A 25275-nucleotide genomic window follows, 5' to 3' on the forward strand; every position below is an offset into this window, starting at 1 on the left:
TAAGGTTCATGACTTTCATCCCGGTCTGAAATTTTCCAAATCCTTTTTCTTCTCAGACGGAAGAAAAGACACAAAAAGGACATTCCGAAAGATTGGAAGTAGCTTTCCGCATTTTTACAGAATTCCCAGTAGAAGCTTTTTCATTCTTACAATTTCGTTAATAGCGTGTACATTATTAAAAGAAATTTCATAGAGATGAACAAAGATATTTAAAAGAAAGATCTTTCAATTATTTCGTTAATTTTGATCCTATCGATCATCGCCTGCTTAATTTTTATCCTTCACTTCACATTTATAAAATCAAATTTCTCCACTTCGTGCATTTTTCATATTACGAAAAGCCATAATTCCTCGGCAATTAATCTAACGCAGCGTATCACGGACACCATAACAGAGTTAAATTGCCGAGCTAAATTTGAGAAACTATTCAAATCAATTTAATCAAACTCCGATACGTAACCAATAACATTCTACAAAGTATTTAAATCAATTTAACCAATTTACCAATACGTCACTGAACACGGCAATCCATGGGATTACAATAATCTCGTTAAAATCTCATCAAAAGATCGTTAAACCGCTGAATGGCTGGCAAGAAAAATCCCTAACGTAACCTAATCCATTTTTAATCTATTCTGTCCACCAAAAGAACTTGGACAATGGGTTCGTCTAAGCCAATTCCTGAGGACCTTGTATCCAAGACGTCTTGGTAATCCAATATGTTTTGCTGGATATCCGTTGCCGATAACCATTAACGCAAAACCGATACCGGATCATCATTAGTGGCAGGTCAATACGAAGTGAGGGAGGGACGTCATAATCAGGGCTAAGCAAGCAATATCGAACAGGCCATTTCCTCCTGAGCCTGTACACGTATGGACACGCGTATATTGTGTAGGTGACGTTCGATGAAAATACCAAGGCATAGGAATTTCTGATTCATTGTTACACCACATTTTTATGCATTTACGATAAATTCAAGAGTGGAAAAATCCAGAGAATGCACATGACTCACATAGATATATAAAAGATCGAAAGTGGAATAGTGAGACACAATTTTCACTAAACGAGACAAATTACTCTGTAGCTTAGATCGTTTTATTAGGTTGCCCGGAAAGTGTCTTTCTTTCACAGACACGTCTTTTACAACGATGCATCTTTATACAAACATGAAGCCTGATCTGTCGAACGTTGTGATCTTTAGTTTGATAGTACAAAGTGGATCATACGTAATTCGATAAAATAATATAAAACGGAAAATGTCGTGCATCCGTTATTTCCTTACAGAACGAAAGAAACTTTTCGGACGACCTAATAGACCTCTCTGTGAATATATGAAACTGTATAAAAATACGTAGTCTGTTAATTGAAGGTATAAAACGTCTGTCTAGTTATTATTCACGCCGAATAGTGGAACATACGTAAGACCCTGATTTTAAGTAGTTAAGATAGCGCAGGAAGTGTGATGGCAGAATTTACAATATCCGACGACCGGATCGAAGCACCAAGCATGCCTCCTTCTATCTCTTGAAAGAGAGAAAGACAGAGTTCCTTTAATTTCAAACCTTTCCTTCCAATTCTGGCTTTTCACGTTTCCTCCCTGCCACTGAATTTTATTTCCGGTGGGTAAAAGCTTCCTTGCAAGCTGGACTTCGTTTTTAGTGGAATTTTTTGTCTATTTGTCAGATCTTATGTTTGGCCATTATAATGATAAGTTCTATTTCAATTTCTTACGAATTTATTCTTGCATTTTTGTATCTTACGCGTTGCGATTAATAAATTTCTGTAAAAATGTAAGAAACCGAAGAATCTTAAGAATTCCGGCCGGACTAAATTCGATGACCAGAGACTGTGTCTGCTTAAAAGGCTTCTCGAGTAGAAAAGAGGGATTATTGATAGTTAGACAAAGGATTATAGTTCAGAGTATGATATAAGTGGAGCCTTTGTGAGAGAAAAGTTTTTAGCGTGCTTAGAATTGGGTTCACGATGAATTTCAGATACTTGGGATAGGTAATTTTAAATCCCTCAAAGGTAATGGCGTGGCACGCAGAATCAGCTAAGAGAGAATTTTAGGAATTATATCAGTGAGGGAAGCGCAGTTATATCCAAAGCGGTTTCGTTATCGTGGGGATCTTCTATTTGATGGCGTTATAATTAATTATTATCATTAGCGTTGTTAATAAATATTAAGAAATTTGTAATATAATATGGGTTCTAACATAGACGTGCTTCTGGTATTTCGTTCCTTTCGGTCTTATTAGATTTGTGTTAGAAATGCAGCAAGAAATTAGAATAGAGAAATTAAATTATACGAAGGAACAGAATACAAATGGAGCCAGACGCTGAATTTTCCGATAGCTGGCAATAAATTATAAAATTAGTGACACCTTCCTGTACATACAAATGCTTCTCAATGTGTCTTAAGTGTATCTAGTTTTTTAAAAATAGCACCATTATCGTTCCTATATATTGCTAATATATTAGAAGATCTAAAACTTGGAACAATTTTGTAAAAATGTTTGTTGGAACACAAGATTGCGGAAATTTCAGTTGTCGTAAAAATCTCGGTGACAAATGATGCTGTTATCGCCATCCTGGAGGTATATTCTTATCAGAGAACAGCGAATTTCCGAGAGAAAACCCATCTACGGACAAAGGAAAATAGATTTTCGATGCTCAGACCCCTCTATCAATAAACCTCCCTTCAAATTCGTAAATCATTTTCTTCCTCTGAAAGATTAATCCCACCACCTTACTCCTCGATCATGTATTAAATAATTTATTATACATGTAATTCAATATCTCGCAAATATACGCTCTCCTCGAAGAATTCTGATCTTCGAATTGATATCTCAAATATAACCAGCGAAATGTCAAAATCCATCTAATTTTATTTACGATAATTAGATGAAATAAAAGAAACTACTGTATTATAATCAGATTGTGGATAATTATATTAATTCATTATCAATGAACAAAGTTGAAGAACTGGAAGCTCAAAAAAGGCTCCTAATTTTGCTCAATTTCTAGGGATTCTTATATCCTAACCTCTAAATCAATAGGATGGCGCCACTATCGATCTGTCATTGCTCCTCCCAATTGTTAGGGACAACCCATAGTTATTCTCCATCCACTCGTAATTCAACATGCTCTATTTTCTCGTTCATTTTCGACCTGTTTCCTCGTATAGCACTCTTTGTTGCATGGTAAACGCGAGTAGAAGGATAAGGGAGAAATTTCTAGCAAGGGCGCACGAGAAAGAATAGGGGAATTGAATGAGAACAGCCGGAAGGGAAGGTTATCCACATAGCGTGACACTGAATAGACAAAAAGGAAGCGAGACTATGGACACTTTAGATTGATCCGGATCCCCGAGTAAATCCACTTTTCCAAGGAAACATTTATCGACTTTTCTCTTCTGGGCTTAGAGTCCGTATCTCAGAGTTTGGAACTTTTCAGGTACCGTTCGAATCAAAGTTTTTTGGGGGATGTAGAGTGATTATCGTACTAAATGACGAGATCTTTTCCCGAAGTGGTACTTCAGGAGTCTTTTTTAATACTAGGGTAGGTCTATTTCTGGATCTATTCTAAATTTCCAAATTGATCTTAGTATTAAATCAAGCGGATCATTTTGACGTACAAAGAAACTTGTAGGAGTTATCTTTTTCTTTAGAAACTTTTGATTTTAAAGAAAAATATAGTAGACCTCTGGCGATTCCCAACATGACACCCACTCGACCTAGAAGTTCATCTTTAAACGTGTCTTTCGGAATTTACGATCCTTATAAGCCCACAGCGGTATCTCGAGAGTACGTTATACCATTTTTTCCAAGTCTACGAGCTGCGAGGTGTCAGCAAATTGTGAGAATCGAGTTTTAAGACGATGGAGGAACCCAATGTGCCCTGAAGGGAACCAGCTGAACGACGATTACATAAAAGACGGCTACATTGTGATCGGTGGAGCTGATAGGGTCACGATTCCGTAGCAGATTGAATTGCTTTTGTCGCTATGAGTCTGGATTGGGCCGCTGGGAGCTGACAGATCGTTAATGCTATACGTGCGTCGATTTGCCGAACACATCGAGCTGCTCGCCGATTCTACGCATCGAAAAATTGAAGACGGAGACCTGGACAATAATGGACAGTCGCTTGATCGACATTGAACTAAAGGAATCAATTTGTCTCGTGTTGCTACTTTTATAGTAAACTGGTAGAGTTGTATTTCTAATGCGTGTAAGAATAGAACGAGTGAGATAATGAATGGAATGCTAATTACTCTAACCTGAAAATTCTTTCTCACGGTAATAAAAATGTACCACATTCCAAGAATAAAATTTCTCTAAATTATGAGGCTAGCGTAATAGATCAGTCTAACTTAATTACCTTAATTTTAAAGTTTCTTCTGACCATAATAAAAATGGGTCAAACTCTTTTCGTAATTCATACAAGGACAGAATGAGTAGAATATTCGTCAGCAGACCGAAAATGGGAAAATGTTTTCATTCTTTCTAGTTTCTTCCTGGTTGGATCGGTGTAGAATAGGAGATGTTGGAAGGAAGTCTTGAAACGGAGACGAGACACATGTCTCAGACACAAATATTCCAAAAGGGAAAGTTTGTCTACCTAAAAACAGTTATCGCAACAACAGATGTTTGAAACTTCCATATAAAACGACTAGTAATTTTTCTATTAACGTCTTCTTTTTTAAATCATTTTATATGCAACTGAAACTTTTAATTTTACACTTGTATTTAAAGTATTTTGCGAAACTGCGATATCTGGAAGCAACAAGGTTAATTAATGTAAATTATAAGACGATGATGAATTTAATTACGGACTTGCGTCCGTAGCTAATAAACGTAATTAATTCATTAAATCGGTAGATCTCTGCGCTCCGTACCATTTCTTTTATTAATTGCAGATAATAACAGCGTTAAGTATATTTAACTAACTTCGACAGACCGAGGAATTGATTGAACTATCCTGGATCAAATTGAAGAAACAACACGAAGACTCCTGCAAAACATCACCAACCTAAAGATCTGCACAAAGCACAAGACGGAACGTCAAGCAAACGCTTCCCAACGAATCCACTCGATCCAACAAATTCAGTGCACTCACCTTCCCTTGGTATTCCTACCGTCCTCATCGTCTTCCTCTTTGATATCATGCAGCCTGGGGCTTAGGCGGTGTTGGGTGCCACCCTCCTTGGAGAAGTCCTCCTCCTCCTCCGCCCCTTGTTCGGCACCCTTTCCGTTCTCTAGGTCTTCCAGTTCCTCGTCGAGATTGCTCAGAGGCGCCAACTTGCTGACCTGTACCACTAACACCTTTTTTGGTTCTTGTTGTTGGTCTTGATCCTTCTCCTGTTGCTTTTGTTGATGATCTTGGAGCAGCTGCTGGCTCTGCTGCTGTTGCTTTTGGCGGCACTTGCGACACTTGCGGCCGGTGGAGCCCTTCTTGGCCTCGGGGGTGGCCCCCGAGATAGTTACACCACCCCTACCTCCGCCGCCACAGGCGTACGGCAGGCAGCAAGAACACCTGGCCCCCACCTCGACACCCTAGCGCCACTCAGCGTCAAAACATCCAGGGCCGGCTGTACCAGGCTCTTCAATGACTCCTTTCCACTTATTTGATTGATATCAAACGATTTTTAGTTCGTTTTCAATGGGCTACATCGTCCTGTCGCTCTGGGAACTGGGATTAGACCTGGTCCAGATGGCGTAATATTGGGTGCTCTCTGGGGATTTATAAGAGTTGATTTAGGTGCTTTTGAGGCTTTTAAAGGTCCAAGAAATCGAACCTTTCATTTTGTCGCAATTAGTTCTAATTCAAGTGTTAGAAACTCGAGTGTAGACTAGTTTAGGTGATCCAATGTTTATTCCTTTGCTTTTCTAGAGTTTCCTAGGATTTCAATAGTAAATCTTGATTTTCTTTTGGACATCTGGACACCTGGCACAGAGGATTCCTCGTGTTGTCACGATAATAGCCTAAGTTCGGTTTGAACTTCAGACATTTGAGACTGAATCTGGTTCAGGTAGTCCAATGCTGGTTTCTATGCTCTCTTAGAAGCTAGGAAAATAGATCTTGATTCCTTCGAAATTTCTGACATCTAGAGAAAGTGATTTCTCGTTTCTTCTCTATCAGAATGGGCTGTGTTAAATTTAACCTTCAGTCAATCTGACAGCAGACCCAGTCCAAATGATCTGATATCAATTCCTTTGTTCTTTCTAGATTCACAAAATTAGATCTAGGTTGTCCTTGATCTTGTAGAAACCTAACACATTGGAGCTTCAACTTAGTAACAATAAAAGCCTGAGATTAAACCGAATCCACGTGCTCTGATGGATCTAGGTTCTGTTAAATCTCCCAAATGCCTGATAGGAGTATCAAACTTTGGATTGTTTTAAAAATTAAAGGTTTAGGCTGTCTTACCCACCTCCGCGCGTACTTTCAGGCTAGTAATCTTAGATAATTTTCACATTTCACCGCCAAGCGACAAATTTTCTCCCTGGGAAATTCATATAGTTCCATATCAGCCCACTCTGGATTAGGGTTAATAAGGAGATTCTATGGATAATTCAAGTGTGTAAACAGGATTCCTTCCTCCTGGTGATTCTTTGAAGATCCTTAGGGGCTATCGTCAAGTTAATAGAAGCATTTAAACCTTTCGTGAAAGTTTGAATCTCCCTACGTGACAAAATTGTCAGTGGTTTCCTTAACGATTATCCAACAAGCTTCTCCGGTAACCGGATAATTTTTTATCAAACGATTAAGGCGAGAACTCGAAGTATGAAAGTTGAAGACGGAGATTTAAATTATAGGCCTTTGTTCTCAAGTCACGTACAAAATTTCAGTGATTCCGTTCTGATCAACATATTGTACAGCTTCTATGACTCCTCGAAATTGTCTTCTTCTTTCAGTACACCAATCTGAATGTCCTGGACGTTCCCAAAGATCAGCTCTTCTAGATTTTCTCCAAGATCGATCTTTAATCATCTGATTCTCATTTATCGAACATAGTGCAGGAACATTGGCTTCCAGAGAGACTAAACTTCATGTAAAACAATCTTCTTAAATTCCTTCACGTCCACATAGGACACCAAATATTCCTCTAACTGCTACTCTTCCTCACAGATAGTGATTTGTAAGATGCAAGAAAATTGTATGATCCCTCGCGCGTGAACTAGGACACCAATTAGCACATAGAATCCTGTATCTACGAACACACAACACAAAGTGAAGACAGACCTAGCTGTGCCTCATCGAAAATGGCCTCAGCTAGCACAAACACCACGAGGATCGAATGAAGAGGCTCCCTAACTATCTTCTAACACCGAATACACGTCGAATACCACTCACCCCTACAGTTATCCTCTTTTATCGACGAAAGAACAGGAAATACCTGTTGGGGTGGAGGAGCCTGAGTCGGTTGGAGCAATTAGACGTCACACGCTAGATATCGATTCCCAAGCTCATCCTTTTCACGCCAACCATTCATTAATCGTTGCTCCTCTTTACTATAGAGCTCTTCAGCTAATTCAACAGTTCAGCTTTCAGTCTGCTTGCTTCACTGTGCTCTTTCTTTCCCTTTCTTTGCTTTCGGTATCTAGATCCCTTTAGTTGAATGACTTATTTGACTTCTCATCAGATCACCTTTGAAACTTTCCGTCAGATACTTTGCTAAAGCAATCTGTTTGAAGATCCTCTAGAGTAGGGCGTTCTATTTCGACTAGTTTGGCACAGAGTTACGAAATATGCGTAGAAAGCGACGATCGGTGGAGGATGATGACCTGGACTAGTTTCTGAAGATGGCTGCTGTGTTCTCGTACAGAGGAACACAGAACAACTGATTGTCGATTGTGAAAGGACTTGTAGCCCTCGTCGCTAACGACAGGAAAGCATGTGCTCTTTAAAAGACTTTCACTATCAGATGACCATGATGTAAAAAGTGAGAGAGAGAGAGAGAGAGAGAGAGAGACGTGAGAGACGAGTTGCAGTTGATAAGTCAGTTAATTTCAAAGTTTTGGAAGCTTCAAAAACTGATACAAAGTTACTTCACTCATCAGGAAGTTTGTATTGTTATAATTTCCTTGTTCTTGGTAGAATTTCAAGTGAGTTAGTGGATCTTTGAATTAATTGCAGATTATTTTATTTTGCAAGGATGCCTATCTACTCGATTATTAAAATTATTAATCGTTAACTAATTACGTATTTGGTTTATTGTGTTACACATCCGTCCTAATTCGGTTCTGAAAATTTTCGATTATCTACAATAGTCTGGTAATATTTTCAGTCGCACGTAGCCGAGATTTTCAATTTCCTAGGAAACTTCTTAGAGAAAATGCTCGAAATCTTGGTAAAGGTTTCTCGAATATCGATTTCTCGTCGACTAATATCAAATTCGCGGATGGAACGGTTCGATTTCCTGCTCGAAAGAGCATTTAGCATTACATGAAAATCCAACGAATCATCTGTATGAATATATCATTTCTCAATAACGTATTTTCCAAGAGAATTGATTCGTCGAATTTTAATTTATCAAGTTTTCTGTACAGAAATATTATTTTAAGTAAATAATAATAAAAGATTGACAGATAATATGTTCGAAATGAAACTGTTTTATTCCATATATATATATATATGTAATATAAATAACCTCTAAAATTATTCTATATGACTTGCGTGTTCTGCAATGACCTCATTGTTTAAATGGGATTGCCTTGTTTTGTATGCAGAAATAATTTTCAGAATGGATTTATATAACGCGTCTCTTTTGCCTGCTAACAATACAGTCAGTGAAATGGAACTTTGCCGTTTTACTGGTAGAAATAATCTTCAAAATTGGTAGATATACGTCTTGTATTATAATATTAGTAATATTTAAAACATTAGTTGAAATAATTTTAGATACAAGCATTTTTAATTTGACAAATTTTGTTAATGCGAAGACATTCTTATTTCATACGTAAGAGCGTCATTTGTGTCGAAAAATTAAACAGAATGAAATTTAAAAAATTCCATTTTTGTTTAAATATTTCGATAAAAATCTTCGTCACACTTATTGAACAATTGTAGTACCTTAAACGTTGAAACAAAGTTATCATTTTTCCCCATTTCAGAAGAGTGATAAATTTTACCTCTGATTTTATAGAAATATTCACTACGGTTATAAACAATTACTAAATAAAACGCAATAAAATTTTGTCCATTTCAAATCAAACGTCGATTTTCTACAAAAATTATTTTCGTGAAAATACTCCTTCGTCATATTCAATCGTTGTACTAGCATTTTTCTACACCTGCCACATTTGCACACACCGGTCTTTTTCTACTTTTACAATTTACCACATATTTCGTCGCTAGTATATTTCTTCATTTTGTGATCTTTGCAGTGAAAAAATTGTTATTGCATAAAAATATCACAGTTAAATGGGATAAGTGAATTAATAATTAACATACTATTTACGATAGTACTTTTTAGAATCCTTTATAATAATATTTCCAAATTTTAGTTACTATTACAATATTCATACGTAATATTTATTATTTACTATTCCTGTAATAACATCATTAAAAAAAATCACAGTATTTCTTTCCTACAACATTTATTATATAGTTTACGACACGTTAAAATTTTAACATTAAATAATATTCATATCTTTACACTCTATCTTTATTTCCTAATAGCATGATATTACCATAATAGCTATTAAATTTAACATGTACTACAATCTTTATTAATTATTATTATAATGCATATTACAAAATGTAATTTCATTCTATCTGATCAATACGTTTTCTCACATTTCGTTTGAACCTTAAGAACGACATTTAAATAGAAAATAGCAAAGTTCTTTTTCCAGATTTCTTAGAAAATCCGCACGAAGAAGGTTGACAGGCGTAATCACGATTTAAGAAAATAGCATAAACGCGTGACTCGCGGTGGTATCGAAGTAATCAACTGGGTCGAGGCTGGAATTTTTAATTTCCTCACAAGCTGCGTGGGTTTTTATTAACCATTAGTCGGCAAATTGGTCGGGAAGCTCTTTTTACACTGTGATTGGCTATGGACCCTCCCCCCTTCCCTTCGTTGCGTAGAAGTTCTTCAATTTTGTCGGTGAGTGGAAAAAAATACGGAAAAAAAAGTCACCGAGAGAGTTGCCAGGAAATTGGATCCACAAAGGACAGAGGACCGTCAAGTGTCGAGAAAATTCGCCGAGAAACTCGAAATTTCGCCGCAAAGCAAGGAATGTCTACGGTACATGGGAACGCGGCCTTGAAGCGGGATAACAATGAACAATAGAGTATTTTACAAAGTTTCATCTGTCGTATTGAGTTAATGAAACCGTGATACGTTGAAAAAAATGTTCTATGATAATTTTGCATCATCCGAGAAAAGTACATTCGTGTTCGATAATTAATAAACAATTTCTTCTATTTTCTTCTCGCGATTAATCAACTTGTAAAATTTGTTAAAAATGTATTAAATGATTTTTAAAGAGAAGAAAAATGTTACCGTCTACGATCAATGAGAATCTATTAGGCTGTATAATAAGGAGATTGATATTCGTGTTTATTGATTCTTCGTTTTGAAGGAAAGACGGAGATATAGATTCCTTGAACGTAAAAATAAATGTATTTCTTTCTCGTTATGAACATTATGTTACGTCTCCTCTAAAACTTTCATTTATATTAAAAAATCTAGATCATCTAATGAAGATATCGCGGTAGAAAGAGAAAGTGGAAGTAGAAAGAGACCACATATGGTCAGACCGGTTCTCGTTCCTTTTTAATTTCTCATGTATATCTTTATTTTATTAAAAGCAGAGGAAACCGTTACCTCGATCTTTCTTATCGTGATCTTTAAAGAGCCATCTGCTTGATAAATGTGTGATAAAAATAAATTAAGAACAAGATTGAAATATAGCGATGTGAACAAGACCGTAGATAGTCAGACACTGTGAGACTCCTATAAAGATATTTATTCAGAATATTCTGCAGATTATAAAGCAGGTATAAAACAACAAGTTTACGATAAAATAACTGAAAAATAAATGCAGCGATAAACATTTGATCGTTTTGTTTATCAGAAAATATTTAATAATACAAAAATAAAATTTATAGCAGCATCGCAATAAATTTTCTGCAGGAAAATATGGCGTATAACCATGGAAGCGTAAGAAAAGAGGTAAAGGCGTAAAAATAAGATTCAATAAGAGCATCTGATTTTCTACGGTGGAGGCAGAAACAATTTGTTTATGGTATGGTAGTATCCCAATGGGGTTGCGTCTGAAACGTTACTTTACAGGAAGGACTCTATCTTCCTTGAAATCCGATTAAAGATTTCCGCGTATCGAATAAACAGGAAATCAAGTTACGTGCCGTTAGGTGACACTTTCTTCTGCGGCCCTTTCACGATCAATAATCTGCCAGTGAACCCGGTTGCTGATTAATTTTTCCTTAAACGAAAGCGCGAGTCGACCAGCGAGTCATCGATTTATACCGCTGTCTTTGTTTCTCAGCATCGACAACTGTGTTAAGTGTTGACAGTATATGGGGTCGTAGAATGTAGTGGTCGAAGCTATTTTATTTCCTCTTTACTTTTTTACGAACCTTTTATGTTTTATTCATCGCTTTTTTTTTATTCATTTAGAACTTTTATTGTGCGTAATGTATTTTTAATACTATTTACGTGTAACATATTGTTTTTGTTTTTGTTTTTTTATCAATTTTCTGTGTTCTCACTTTTTCACTTATTTTTTTATTCATTTGGAATTTGTACTGTATTTCGAATAATTCAGGCGTTACATATATTGACGTTATATCTAAAAATAAAGAACTGAAACCTTTGTAGATATGTACGATATGTCTGATCACATACAATCCCACCCTACTTACTTCGCTATATTGCAATCCTGCGTTCGATTTATTTCTCTCAAACGATTTAAATTCTTGAATATAAAAGAAAATTATAGTAGATGCCATTTAAAGCCCACGATAAAGAAATAGAGATATGGATGTTGTTATATCGAAAAACAGCCTCCTGTATTTTTAATAAAAAAAAATCGCAAATAATATTCCAGACAAAGATATCAACAAGAATATTGAAATTCACCAATTATTCAATTACAAATTACTCTTCTTCACTTCTCCACTTTTTCATCCGCGTTAAAAATTTATTCACGTGCAGCAATGTTATTAAGAAATTTTCGAGCAAAAGATCTCTCTTAAAAAATATCAAATCATTTTCCAGGTAACCAGAAAAATAATTTTCAATTTTACTCGAAAACCAACTAGTTTCTATATAATCTCGCTTATCCCTGCAGCAAATACAGGCTCGAAACTGGAGGGAGGGAAATTAGCTTTATTCGTGCAAGGGTAGGGTTCAGGTCAAAGTTCACGTTAGAGGTCAGTTAGAGTTGAAATCGTCTTCCGATTGGTCAGTGTCAAGGTTCGAAATTAATGGTGCTAATTGGTACAGGATGTTCCAAGTGTTTCATTTTCCAGAGCTCGTCTTCGAGGATGGTGGTTCATTATACGATACCATAGGTGATTAAACTATACGTCATGTGATTAATTAATTTGTATAACTGTTTGCTTGCAGTCCATTCATCTCGACCGTACTGCAAGAAATGTTAATACGTTAATAGAAATACGATTTTAACGTTTCGTATCTTTCGTAAGACTTTAAGGTGCTAAGTGAAATTAGTGGCGAGTTTAAAGAATTGCCATCGTCAAATGGTCCTTGATACGAATAATCTCTGTAGTTAATAGGCTATTCTTTTAGTGGATTAAAACATCTGACACGGTTCCAGGCAACACATACAGTGAAACAAGTAGAAATGGACTGTATATGATCAGACGTATCGAATCTTTGCTTACAATAATGAAATTTACTATTTCTTACAAACACTGTTTTTCAGTACTCTACTATATATCTTTCTGTTTTAGTTATGCTCTTCAAGTATTATATTAGTACATATTAGTGTTATTAGTATATCAAAGCTATGTTTAGTTAAACTCTCGCTTTCAAAATTGAAGTTCCTTTGAAGTTTGTGGTTAATGGAGTTCTTAGAGTAGACATACAAAATTTAGTAACAAAGACATAAATTGAATGTAAAAACGAAATATAGTATTATAAGTACAAAGGGGTCGTATATAGACAGACATCCTATTCTCCTTTCATAAGCAACAAATTTTAAAGAGATTAATTTTCTTCAAATATGAAAAACCAAGTAAAAATATCTTTATGATCAAAGAGGAACGACTTACCCCTAAGACCAAAGAAAAACTTGCCTTACGTAAGAAAAGATTGTTTTATCATCCGAAACTTAATCTAGTACTACTTTAATACATATAAGGTGTTAGTGTAACTTTCGTTCATTGCAAAATTGTTGTTATTACAATTTTCTTCCCTCATTGAGTTACGTTTGCCAAGATACAAAAGGGTGGGTTGATAAAAGCACGAATGCTATTCAGGGTTGCTTAATTAAGCCAGGATGGCCGGCACGGTTCGCGATAAAAGAGCCACTCGCAATTAAGCCTGTAATACGCGATTCTTTCTTATGAGGCTGAGCTAAGTGTCGTTGATAAATTGAACAGAAAACGAGGCGGTTTTGTTTCCTTCTGACGTAGATGCTCACGTTTTCCCGGTGTTCTGCGTTTAAAAATAGCTAGCGGAAATGTTTTGCTGGATTAAAGAATATCATACTGTCATTTTCCTTTTGCTAATTTGTACAACTGCCAGCTTGAAATACGTTCCTCGATTTATTCAAGCCTTTTAAGTTCGTTTATTCAAACCAACGTGGAATACGTTTTGTAGATGGATTTATAAAAATAATCCACAGAAATATAAAATGGAAGTATGTACGATTGAAGACAATGAGCGAGGGACTGAAGATAAGATGAGGATAAAATAAAGTAAAGAATGAAGTGTGCTGGAATGAGAATCGTTAGCAGTCTTTTTCTAAAAACTCTTTTTTCATTAAATAAAATATATTACAGTGAAAATTATATTCATTAATCGTTTAAAACGTACTATTTTATCTTGTTTTTATGACTTTTCTAAATATATGGAACATTTCTAGTGTTACAAAAATTGTCCTTAATTCTTATTTGTAGTAATTAAATAATAAATTTCCCTTAATTTTGTTGGTATCAAAAATAGTGTAATAAGTTACATAATTGCGAGAATAAACAATAGCTGGGGTATTTATTGAGTGCTTCCTTTGAGGGTATAGATAATTTTATTTTGTATCGCGCTGTTAACGATCAGGTGCAATTAATTGACATATGCCAGGGGCTCTGCGTTGACAATCGATGACTGCCCATGGTTATAGTCATCGAACCCCTCGTAATTGATGACAGAAGCTGCGTGCGATAACGAAGTCACACACCGTAAGCTACACCTAGGAAATAGACCTATTTGCTCGAACGATGAACTTTTTGTTTATTTTCGCTCGTGAAATCTGCGTTTTCGTGTAATCTATTATCTTTAATCAATATTTTTAAAATAATCTATTTTAATTACCATTAACACGAAATTAATTTGTGAGTGTATATCTACGATTACGTAGTTCCTAATAATTCATAAAGCTGTAAAAATTCCAAATTTCAAAATATCTCTAGTTGTCAAATTTATTAAAATAGTAAAAATCGATTTTTGCCATGCTATACTTAATGACAAGTAAAACTACCAGCAAGGGTCAATTCTTCGTGAAAAAGTGGACAAAATACGTAGAATAGAATTCCCTTATTTACCGCTTCATTTCTTAAATAAATAAGCCTGAAGATCGGGTGGTTTGTCAGGAAGACACTATCTGCACGAATTTTCAAATTCCATATTCTCCGAAACGAAGACCCGTACGAAAAAATTGCACAGCACATTTTCGACGCATTTTTAAATAAAGAATCCCTCGGCACTCGATTAAGGAAGAAATTTTTAGAGATTTGATAAATAACCCTTTTGTCCAATAGATTAATTCGTATACGTGGCGTTCTTTATTAAAACGCTGTGTAGCTTTCCGTTTAACCTTTCCCATCCTTCTTCTGCCCCTCTGCTATTCGATAAATTTTGTAAATCCGGCCGTTAATGAAACGGAAAGAAAAGCTGAATACGCGTGAGGCACGGTAGAAGCCGCTGAAGGCAGCCAGCTTGCAGAGCAAGTTCTTTTTTATCGAGGTAGGCGGACTTTTCGTTCGTGCGGCTATAAACGCGATTTATCGCGGTAGCTACGATGAATTCCCAGTGCTTTCTTTCCTCCTCGTTTCTACTCTCTCGGAAACGAATATATTTTTCTACGGTAAAGAACGTGGCTATGGTGAAAATGTGATGGAATGAGAGGAAAGGTGATATCCTTTGATACCGATCGCGGTATAAGAGAAGTAAATTTCGAAATAAAGTTCGAGCAAAAAAAGAAGAGATTATTGAGTGGATTTCTTTTGTACTCGTCTGACCACATACGTTTCTATTTTACTTACTGACATAGAGAAATGTTTATATGTAGCTGCTACAATTTCAGATATTCCGAATCACTCAAATATTCAATATTAATTGCAAATTAATGCTACAGATATGAAGAACGATCCTTTTTGGGTTAATAAATTTTCGAGGCACAAATTTCCCAAACTAACAGAATTCTCCTCTAACTGTTGTCTACGTTCTTGTAATTTATGAAACATGTAATGCTTCCAAACTTTTGGCCACTGGTCTACATCTCGGGACAATTTCCAATAAATGCATTACCACAGATACTCGTTCCAATACAATTTTAGTTTCATGGATATCCACAAACATGTTCAAACGGACTTCCGAAAACAGGTCGGATTTTCTTCCAACTTCAACAAAGCGAAAAAGTATGCTATCAAAGCAAATCGAAGCAACTCGTCTCTTCTTCTCCCTCAATTTCTTTGTTTCTTTATTCGATTGCCTGGTGTGTGACACGATTCGACGGAATCAAACTTTGCCAGCTCAAACACGAAACCAAACGAATTTGCCTGTGGAAAGAAGCATTGTCGAGTTATCGCCTTTGTACCGCTTTCTTGCCACGCGTTTCCGTGAAAGAACACTTCAATAGTGCCGTCACTACGCTCTAACTATCGTTTAATCCGCTTATCGACAGTTTTCTTTGTAAAGAGGATGGTCTTTGACAATTTTCAACGTTTGAAGAAGATCATAAAATAAAAATGATTTTCTATTTCATTGTATTTCGACTAAAAAATCTAATTGGAAACTTAAAGTTAATTAAAATGTTGAATTAAATCATGTTAACATTCTTCTGATTCGGTGCAATGGTATATGCAGAGTATAAAGAGATAGGTTAGGTTAGATTTGCGTTAGAGTATGTAATTGCTAGATATTTAATATTAATTTCCGTTCTGTAGACTATGATGTAAATTAATGTTCTATTATGGAGAGTGTGAAAATGGAATGTACGTATAGAATTGTATTGTGGAATATGAAATTAGACGTAAAATAAAAAATTAAATACAATTTAAAATATAGAATATGGAATACGAAATGGAGTATAGAACATAGAGCAGACTGTAGGATTCTGTCCAATGCTGCATTTATATGCAACAAAATAAAATAAATATGATACGAAATATAGGGCATGAAATAAATATAACAAATATGAAATACAGGAATAAAATCAAATAATTTAACCTTAATTGTAATAGCAGCTTACAGCCCGATTAAACTAGGCAAATTAAACGAAAAGAAAAAAATATCATAAAATTTATAACGAAAGATATATAAAATCTACTTTTCATATAATAAATTGAGGTTTCCACTGAGGTAAAGATTCGAACTTTTCTGTGTACAAAAGAATTGGAATTTTCTTATCTAAGGATGATATTGCAATATTTTCTCTGGAAGAAAAAGATTGACATTTTCTTAACAAAAGATTGGAATTTCCTCATGACAGGTAATAAATCGCCATTGTATAAGTATATAAAGCCAAGGGGACAGCCGTTTTCGTTCGTCAGGCAGCGATTAAATTTTACAACGCGGTACTCCGATACGGTGAAAGTTGCGCAGCACAGTTTCCACGACTTTTCAGTCCCGGAAACAAACTCCCCACGGGATTCGGCTGACTAGGCACGCTTTTATTTCACTTGCTTCAGCGAACCTATTTCGCGCGAACTACGAGTCGCTGCACCCTTGCTTCCAGACGTTGGTTTCGCTTCCTATTATTTTCTCGATGTCTCATCGTTGTACTTTTAAGGATATGATGAAAATCCAAGAACTTTTCCGGATTTCAAAAATGCAACTTGGACAATTTTTTAATCGTTTGAATGTAGGAATTTCGTTAAATACGCGAACACCTTTATTTGTTTCTAATTAAAAAATACAGGCGTGACAACAAATTCAAGCTGTTAAACTCACTTTGTTGCAAATTTAACAAATTGAGAAATGGGATCTAAATAGAAGATTGATCTCAACTATTGGTCATTGTAAGAAATATTTTATTTCAAGTATTATGTGCATCCTTATAATTTATATAATTTAAATTTGAGACAGATGTCCAAAATATGCTCACAGTAATTATTAGTACGAGAAACGTAAAAAAAAATTATATAATATAAAAGATTGCATGGAATAAATATCAATAAAGAAAGGCTTTTTTTTCTTCAAAAAGGAATGAAAGGTATAAGCGTTCCGATCAGCTTAATAAATCCTTTGATTGTATAAGCTCCATCTGCTTGAACAAATGGCAGTTAGATATTCGGCTTTGCATAAGCACATACTGTGACGCGAACATAAGAACAAAGGCAAGTTGCAATTGAATTTTTAAAGCTCCAAAATACTGGAGCTCTTTTCCATGTTCTATCGTTTTAATAATCAATTTTCAAGCACGTACACAAGAATCCCTTAACGCTCGTTAACACCAAATATTTTACATTCTCAGAGGGCAATTGCTCGCTCGAAAATATAATGACTGTCAGAAGTTTTCACCCATGATATATTTCCACTTTTACTTATACAATCATCGATAAAATTCTTCTTGTACAAAATCATACATTTTACCATTCTTTTGTACAAAATGTTATCTTGTGAAGCAGTACATAACATAAAATTATTTCTTGTAAATAAAAATTCTTCTATAACAAATAAATATAACAAAATTGTTAACGAAACCTCTAATATAATAATAGTAAGAAAATTCTACTTGCAATAATAATGGAATTACAAATATGCTGATATAATAACCTTACTACTCACACTGATATAATATCCACACTACCACACTGACCAGAAACTACTGACAGCTATTGTGTACTAAATATCCCTTATCTACCCCAAATTCCACAACTGCCAGTCCACTTTTCAGGCTACTGACATTAATCCAATAAACTAATAATAAAACTATCAGGAATATAGTAAAAGTTTAACTAGAAACTTTTGCTAGCTACGGGTATACCAGATATCTGTTATCCAGCCCAAACCCCATAATGGCAAGCAACTTTTCGAAACTAACCTATACCTACAGTATCAACTACATAGACGTTTCCTTCCAATTGATCCCAGACCTATTGTGCAAGCATGAATATTACCATATATTGTCAATTTCAACCTATCCAATCACTACTGTAGACTTCCAATTCCAAATACTTCCAATTCTCTGTCAAAATTACTGAAAAACCCATTATCTGCTTTTCGAAAGCGGAAGAACCCTCATACAGTGTCATACCTACTATGTCATATACCAACACTATCATACGCTTCCAATTTTGACAATTAATCACTGACAGATATCACAAAGCTTCAATTACAAGTAATTCCTGCCACCACCCCGTGCCCAAATCGTTCAAAAAGCCATTAACTGGTTCCCTGAAGCAAGAAAATTATCAAACCACCTGAAACCTGCCAAATCCGAAAGCAACTATCATGTCCAACAGATCGTACATCCGTCAATGTGACAAAACAACAAGTACCGGTTCTTGAATCCAAAAATTCAACCCTCGTGGCGTGCAGACACCCCTAGGCCGGAAATGACTGTGGAAAATCGGCGGACAAGAGGAAGAGAGCGGTTGGCGATGGGTCGCGTCACGCACCAGGCACGTTAGCGCGGAAAAGTTTGCGGCTGTGGGCAGCAGACAACAGGTAGCAAACCACACGGCCGCGCAACCCTCTTTCGAATCGAACAGATCCATTTTTCTGCTGGCTTACTGGCTGCCTCGGGCCTGTTTTTCTTCCGGCTACTTCACCAGGTTACGAGAACGCGTAGTCCCAGGGGACACATGCCTGTCCAGTACATCTGGTCACAGAAATGCCACACTGGTCGACTACGCGGATTTCCGCTACGATCACGCACTACATCGGCGAGAAATCGGGTACAGAAGTTGATAAAAAGGAGTTTGAGAAGGATTGGAGTGGTTTGGCTTGGTTTGAGGGTAGGTTTAGCTGTCTGTGTGTCTGATAGGGGTTTCTATTACGCTTTTCTGGAATCAGAACGAAGCGTTGAACAGTGTTTGAGAAAGTTTGAACGCCTAGATTACGAAAGGCAAAGGTTTGAAGAAGTTGAAGTCTGTGGTAAATAATTTTCAGATGGGATTAAAATTCGTCAGAAATACGAGGCGTTAGGAAACGTACTTGACGGTGACAGCGAAAGACTACTGGAAATTAACACGTTTACACGGATTTACGACAAAAATTATGAACTTTCTTTGGACATTCGTTATTCGTAACTCACGAGACGATAAGAAATTTGTATGAAAGTTCACATGGAAAGTCTGACATGGGGAACGATGTTGTGGGAAGAACGCGTAATACCGGCGCCACGTGCACCTCGTTTCCTACGTTCCAATCGCCAGAACAACGATCTCCAAAGACAGCTTGAATATCGATAACAACGAAGAAACGTCACTTTTAACCCCACGTTTCTACAAAACAAAAACCCTTTGCACTTCCACAAGCCGCAACCCTTAATCAAGTCAAAAATCCCATCTATAGCAACCTTAGTGTTCCCTTCAAATATAAATTAACACAAATACGGCACATAAACAATACAAATCTAAATCTTCAATTGCCACAAGCCCAGAAACTACAACAAATCATACCAAGCCCATAAAAGAACGTCCCAAGACCAATCTAACCAAAATCTAACCGCAAACACGGATCTGTCAGTCTCATTCGCACTAGTCTCGTCGATAGAGAAGCAGAAATCACGACTGCATCCGCATTCTCCGTTGCAGAAGGTTACCTGAGTGCCTATATAGCCGCCTACCGCGTCCTTTCACCCCACTTTGCACGCAGAAGGGGTGCACGGATAGTAAACCGCGGCGATGCTGACGCAGGGCACCTGGTGCAACCGGAAGCTGGGTCTACAACCCGACACAGACACGCAGACACTGGTCCAGACGTTTTTGACGACACCTGGGGTCAACACGGATTTGACAACTTGAACTTAGTTGGAAATTGGCGATGTTTGCTGGCACAGGGATGGATCGAGGGATTATAAGAGGGTTGTTTGGTTCGTGAAATGGTAGAGAGGTAACTGGTAGGACGGTGGAACGACGAACGTACCGCGAGGAAGCTCGGTGCTTCCGAGCCGAAACGATGAGCTTGTGCGCTGTCGTATTAACGTTTACGGCGGCCGAGACCCGACTGACGGAACGATTCTCTGTGTGGCGTCGCCGTAGCACAGTAACGTAACATCCGGAAAACCGGGGGGCACCGCGACGCCGCCACCGTCATGATTTTCCTTGTTTTTTTTTCTCTCTGCCTGTTGGTAGTCAAACTCTTACGCTCGATTGATCCGTTCGATTCTCTGCTCAATGCGTATATGGTTTAGTTTGCAATTGGGCGATGAGATTGATTGGATTGCTGATTCGTTAAAACTTTGTTCGTGCGTTCGTTTGTATTGCTTTGAATCAGATGAGAATTTTTATGACGTAATTTTCTTATCCTTCCTTTTTATTTTTGTCAGGATTGTATCATACTGCGTAACTGAGAGATGTTTTGGGGAATATTTGTGTGACGCTTATGAATAATTTTTATGTTAAGGTATGTACAATAACGTGTGATAGAAAATAGTCGAATTATAGAGGGAGAATTGTAAATTTTAATTAAAGGCTCGCGATAAATTCCACAATTTAAAATAGCATGAGGAAATCCCCCAAAATATGTCTATCACAATTGGAGTGTTAGACGAAGAGAAGATTGTTAATCGCAAAAGACTTTCTAAATAAAGTTTCTAACATTCCACTGGAATTTCCGGTTAACGCTTCTCATAGTCTTTACCGATGATCACAACGGTGCCGGATAATGTCGACGACATCGTTGGTGGCCAGCATCGCACTAACGTTCCTCTGCGCCGACTGTTTTGCAAAAATTAGGTCAGACGTGCTAGCTCCGCCGCTCAAGCCCCAATATACAACTAGCGTTCAAAACTATCCGAACATTTGCTTATATCTCAGAGAACGTAATTTAATGGCGAAATTACTGGTAAAGAAATGTCCAACGAAGAAATGTCCAAATTTACACCAGGACAATTTATTCCTGGTTAAAGGGATCTTCAATTATGTTTTAAGTTAATTTGCGAATGCTGAAATTTTTTATTTAATGGGGAATAATTTACCAAACTACGGATGAAAGAATTTAATGATATTTTCTAAATTGACTGTTTAAAAGTTGAAATCGTCTAGATAAGCAGAGGTAATAAAACAAATTAGAAATTTGTAAATTTATGATGACAGAAGTGTAGTCTCTATGGCCAGTTAATTAACGTAGTCGAGCAAATTAAAACCGAAAAGATATTACATCTATTAAATTCCTCGTTATTTCTAGGAAACTAGGAAAAATACTACAGTTAAGGAGTAAAAATGAAGAAAAGTCATACACAAATACCTGTTATACACAATTACCATATATTTCTTCCGAAAAGTTTCTAGTCCAAAATTTGCTTTTCATAATTATGCTACTCTCGTAATGAACAACCTCCACGTTCTCTTAACTCAACACACACTCAGAAAACTGACTAGATACTTATAAGTGGTAGTGTACATAAACATTGGCACGTGCAGAGTTTTTGCCTCTGTTGCACGTTTTAACGGAGCAACACGCGCCGTTTGTTTAAAGAATCGCTGCCGTGCAGATATCTATGTTTAATTTAGAGCTGTCTGGCCTGTCGAGGACCGTGACGTTGCCCAACGTCATCGAGCATCCTGTTACCCTGTTTCACGCACCACTTCCGCTCTGCACGAGACAAATATCCCGTGTCTGCGACTATAACGCGCTTACCATGTCCTGGTCGTCGCTGCTGCTCTTCATGAGAAACGGAGAAACAGACGGTGACATCTCGCTTTATGGCTTGGAAGATTTATGACTTTTAAGGGAACAGTTTTTTTTTTTTTTTTTTTAGGATTAATCGAATCGTCGAACTTTCGTGGACAGTACTAGAATTAACAATTTTCTAGAAATTGGTTGGATACTCTGGATATTCAAGTGGAATCAGGAAGAATTAAATTTAATAACGCGAGAGCCATTTTCCTGCTCAATCTCGCTAACATTTGTCTCCCGTTTTATTCTTATTTTTATAACAATAATAAAATGCTGCGAAATGTTGATGAAATAGGATCAACTAAAATGAAACAAAATAAATCTCCCTCAGTTACGCTTTCACGCATCATTTTTTACGAACGTGTAATAAAGAAACTGAGAATAATAAACATCGAATGGAGAGTTTATTATAAAATTAATTCAACGCGTTGATTAATGCGTTGATATCGTATTAATCATATAATTAATTCGAATCTTCATTAGTTAAGTTCAGATCAGATTAAGGTTGAATCAAATATTAAAGATGATATTCGAAGTAATATTTATTGAAAAATAGAGATGCTCGTTGTATTTATAACAATTCATATAAAGTGGTATAAGTTAAATTATCAAATCAATTTTGTGTTAGAAGAATCGTGTATTAATGCACTAAAATAAGCATCAAGGTGGATTAGATTATGTGCTCGTTGTCGTTACGATTCGAGAGCGTTGTCGACGGTAAAGTGCGAGCACTCGCGAGCCGGAAATATCTGAATGAGGGCGATAAACCGCGTTACGCGAGAAGAAAAGGAAACGAATGGCTCTGGTTAACCACGCTGGCACCTGACAACGACTGTCGTAATCCGTGGACAACTGAAGAGGTAGCAAAACAACGTCATGGAGATGGATAACGTGGAGATGGATGATTTTGTGTCAGATAATCGAAAATTTCGTTGGGGAATGGATAGAGGATGTAAAAAAGTGGCGTAAATAAACGCGTCGAAGGTGCAGACAGAAATAAAATGGAACGAACTGTGAAATAAAATATAAAAAAGATATATTTTAAGAAAAGGATGTGGCGTGTTTCTGCATTAATTTAATTGAAAATTATAGAGTTAATAATTAATTATGAAAATGAATGTCGATAAATTCATGAGATTCCGTAGATACGACACAGTCGAAATATTTTTGCGAAATATTCGCAAAGTTAAAAAAAGTACAAACTCAATGCGCAAGTTGTATAAAAATATCTTATTTTATTTCGAAATTGTTGATTCATCTAAAACGCTGAAATGATAGTTTTGTTTTATACCAAATGTAACTGTCCTGTCGTTTTTTATTTTGTTGTTCTAGAAAAGAGGGAGAGGAAAAAAGGGAAAAAGAATATTTATGATCTTGTATACAGTGAAAAAAAAAACTTTTATCTGAAATTTTTGAAAACACATATGCCAGTTCTGATGGATGTATGACGGATTTTCATATAAGTGAAAAAGAGATAGTTTGAAATGTCAACGAACAAGTGTATATGAGATACATACGTATAGATATAGAGATAGATATAGATGAATTTGCTTATTGATCTTTTTTGTGATACAATGGAGAATGAAATAATAGAAGTTCGGAATTTATGAAACCCGATACACAATTCAATTTTCTAATAACGTCATTGCTCTTGGGCTGCAGGCTTCCATGAAAATTCCACGTGAACCTTTTGTCTGGGACGCTGGGAATTCCCCGATTGCGCAGGTCTCTAACATCCCAGTGCCGTAACAAGAATATCTCAGCTTTAATCAAATTTTCTTATACAATTCGCAATTAATTCATTCATTTTCCTTTGCTTCAAATCAAATTTTTTTTCATACAACTTTTAATTAACCAAATTTCGTTCGATCTGCAATATTAATTAATTGGGTTCCCTTAAATTTAGCCAAATGTTTCCATACGATTTTTAATTAATTCAATTTTACTTAATCCAACTAATATCAACTTTCTACGTATCTAACAAATTTTATTCAAATGATTTCGATAGTTAGTATCACTGTCTGGTCTCTCTGAAAATTTTTAATTTCGCCATAGCGCAGAATGCAGAAAAACGTGTTGTAATTTAATTGAAATTTTAATGGACGGATGAATTGTAAGCATAACAACATTTTTGGAACTCATTAAAAGTTTTCGTTTTTGTTCCGCTCTTTTGTTTTCATGATGAAAATAAACCAATCTTCTGGGGTTGAAACGGGGTTATCTGGAAGTTCAAAATTTTGCTAATGATTCAGAATCAATTACGAAAATACCAAACGCCTGACGAGGAACTTCGATGTACACGTTTCTAAAACAGTTCGAATTTTCTGATGATGAGGAGGTTACTGGCAAAATCATACAAAATTCACCATTTAATTCTCCCCCTGAACACGGTTCGTTTATTAATTACCAAGGTCTAAAATCGATAGTGAGCCAAGGTAATTAATCCGTTTTGCTCGATCTAATTAATAGAGCAACATCGTATTCGATTCGTTTAACGAAACCACGTTTGCATAATTAAACAGGAAGTAGAAAAGGAGGAAGTACAATTTTCTCCCTCTACACATTTGTGTATATAATTTAAGAATGTAAATATGTCATTGGTTCAGAAGAACATTTATATTTCACCTGTAAATAAACTTTTAAAATATACAAATAAATTAGCAAGAAAAGTCATCAAATACCAAAGACATTATGCTATTGATCATAATAATAAAAGAAATAAAAGAAGCTTGAGTAGATTCTAAAATTAAAACGTATAAGAGAAATTAAAATGCTTAAAAAAATCATTTTAAATATTAATTAAACAATCGACTAGACGCAGCAAACGCGTCAATATCAACGAACATGTGAACCCATGATCTGTGATTTGTTCATCGGACAACTATCATGTTGGTAAGACACGTTTCAATTGTGTGTTACGTTATATAAGGAAAAGACCGTCCTTCGAGGTAGTTCTCGATTAGATGAGACGGAAATATACGCGTGTGCCT

At 36.1% G+C, this 25275-nt stretch overlaps 1 protein-coding gene and 1 long non-coding RNA gene across 12 annotated transcripts in view; one reads left to right on the forward strand and one right to left on the reverse strand.

Moving 5' to 3' along the window:
• The window catches only part of LOC126874861 (FK506-binding protein 5-like), a 169682-nt gene that overhangs the window by 83918 nt on the left and 60489 nt on the right, over nucleotides 1–25275 (forward strand). The window lies entirely within an intron of this gene.
• On the reverse strand, nucleotides 5421–20628 carry LOC126874867 (uncharacterized). Of its 11 annotated transcripts, none has more exons than XR_007693063.1 (4): nucleotides 20531–20628; nucleotides 20208–20380; nucleotides 18940–19318; nucleotides 5421–7907 (listed from the first exon to the last, which is right to left on the reverse strand). It is a non-coding gene; the product is annotated as an uncharacterized LOC126874867 (long non-coding RNA). The 11 variants fall into 11 exon arrangements; XR_007693061.1 differs by having other exon boundaries at nucleotides 5421–7216; nucleotides 7403–7907; nucleotides 20208–20626; XR_007693056.1 differs by having other exon boundaries at nucleotides 5421–7216; nucleotides 7360–7907; nucleotides 20208–20626.

Source organism: Bombus huntii, chromosome 16 (genome assembly GCF_024542735.1).
Source record: "Bombus huntii isolate Logan2020A chromosome 16, iyBomHunt1.1, whole genome shotgun sequence".
Classification (NCBI taxonomy): domain Eukaryota; kingdom Metazoa; phylum Arthropoda; class Insecta; order Hymenoptera; family Apidae; genus Bombus; species Bombus huntii.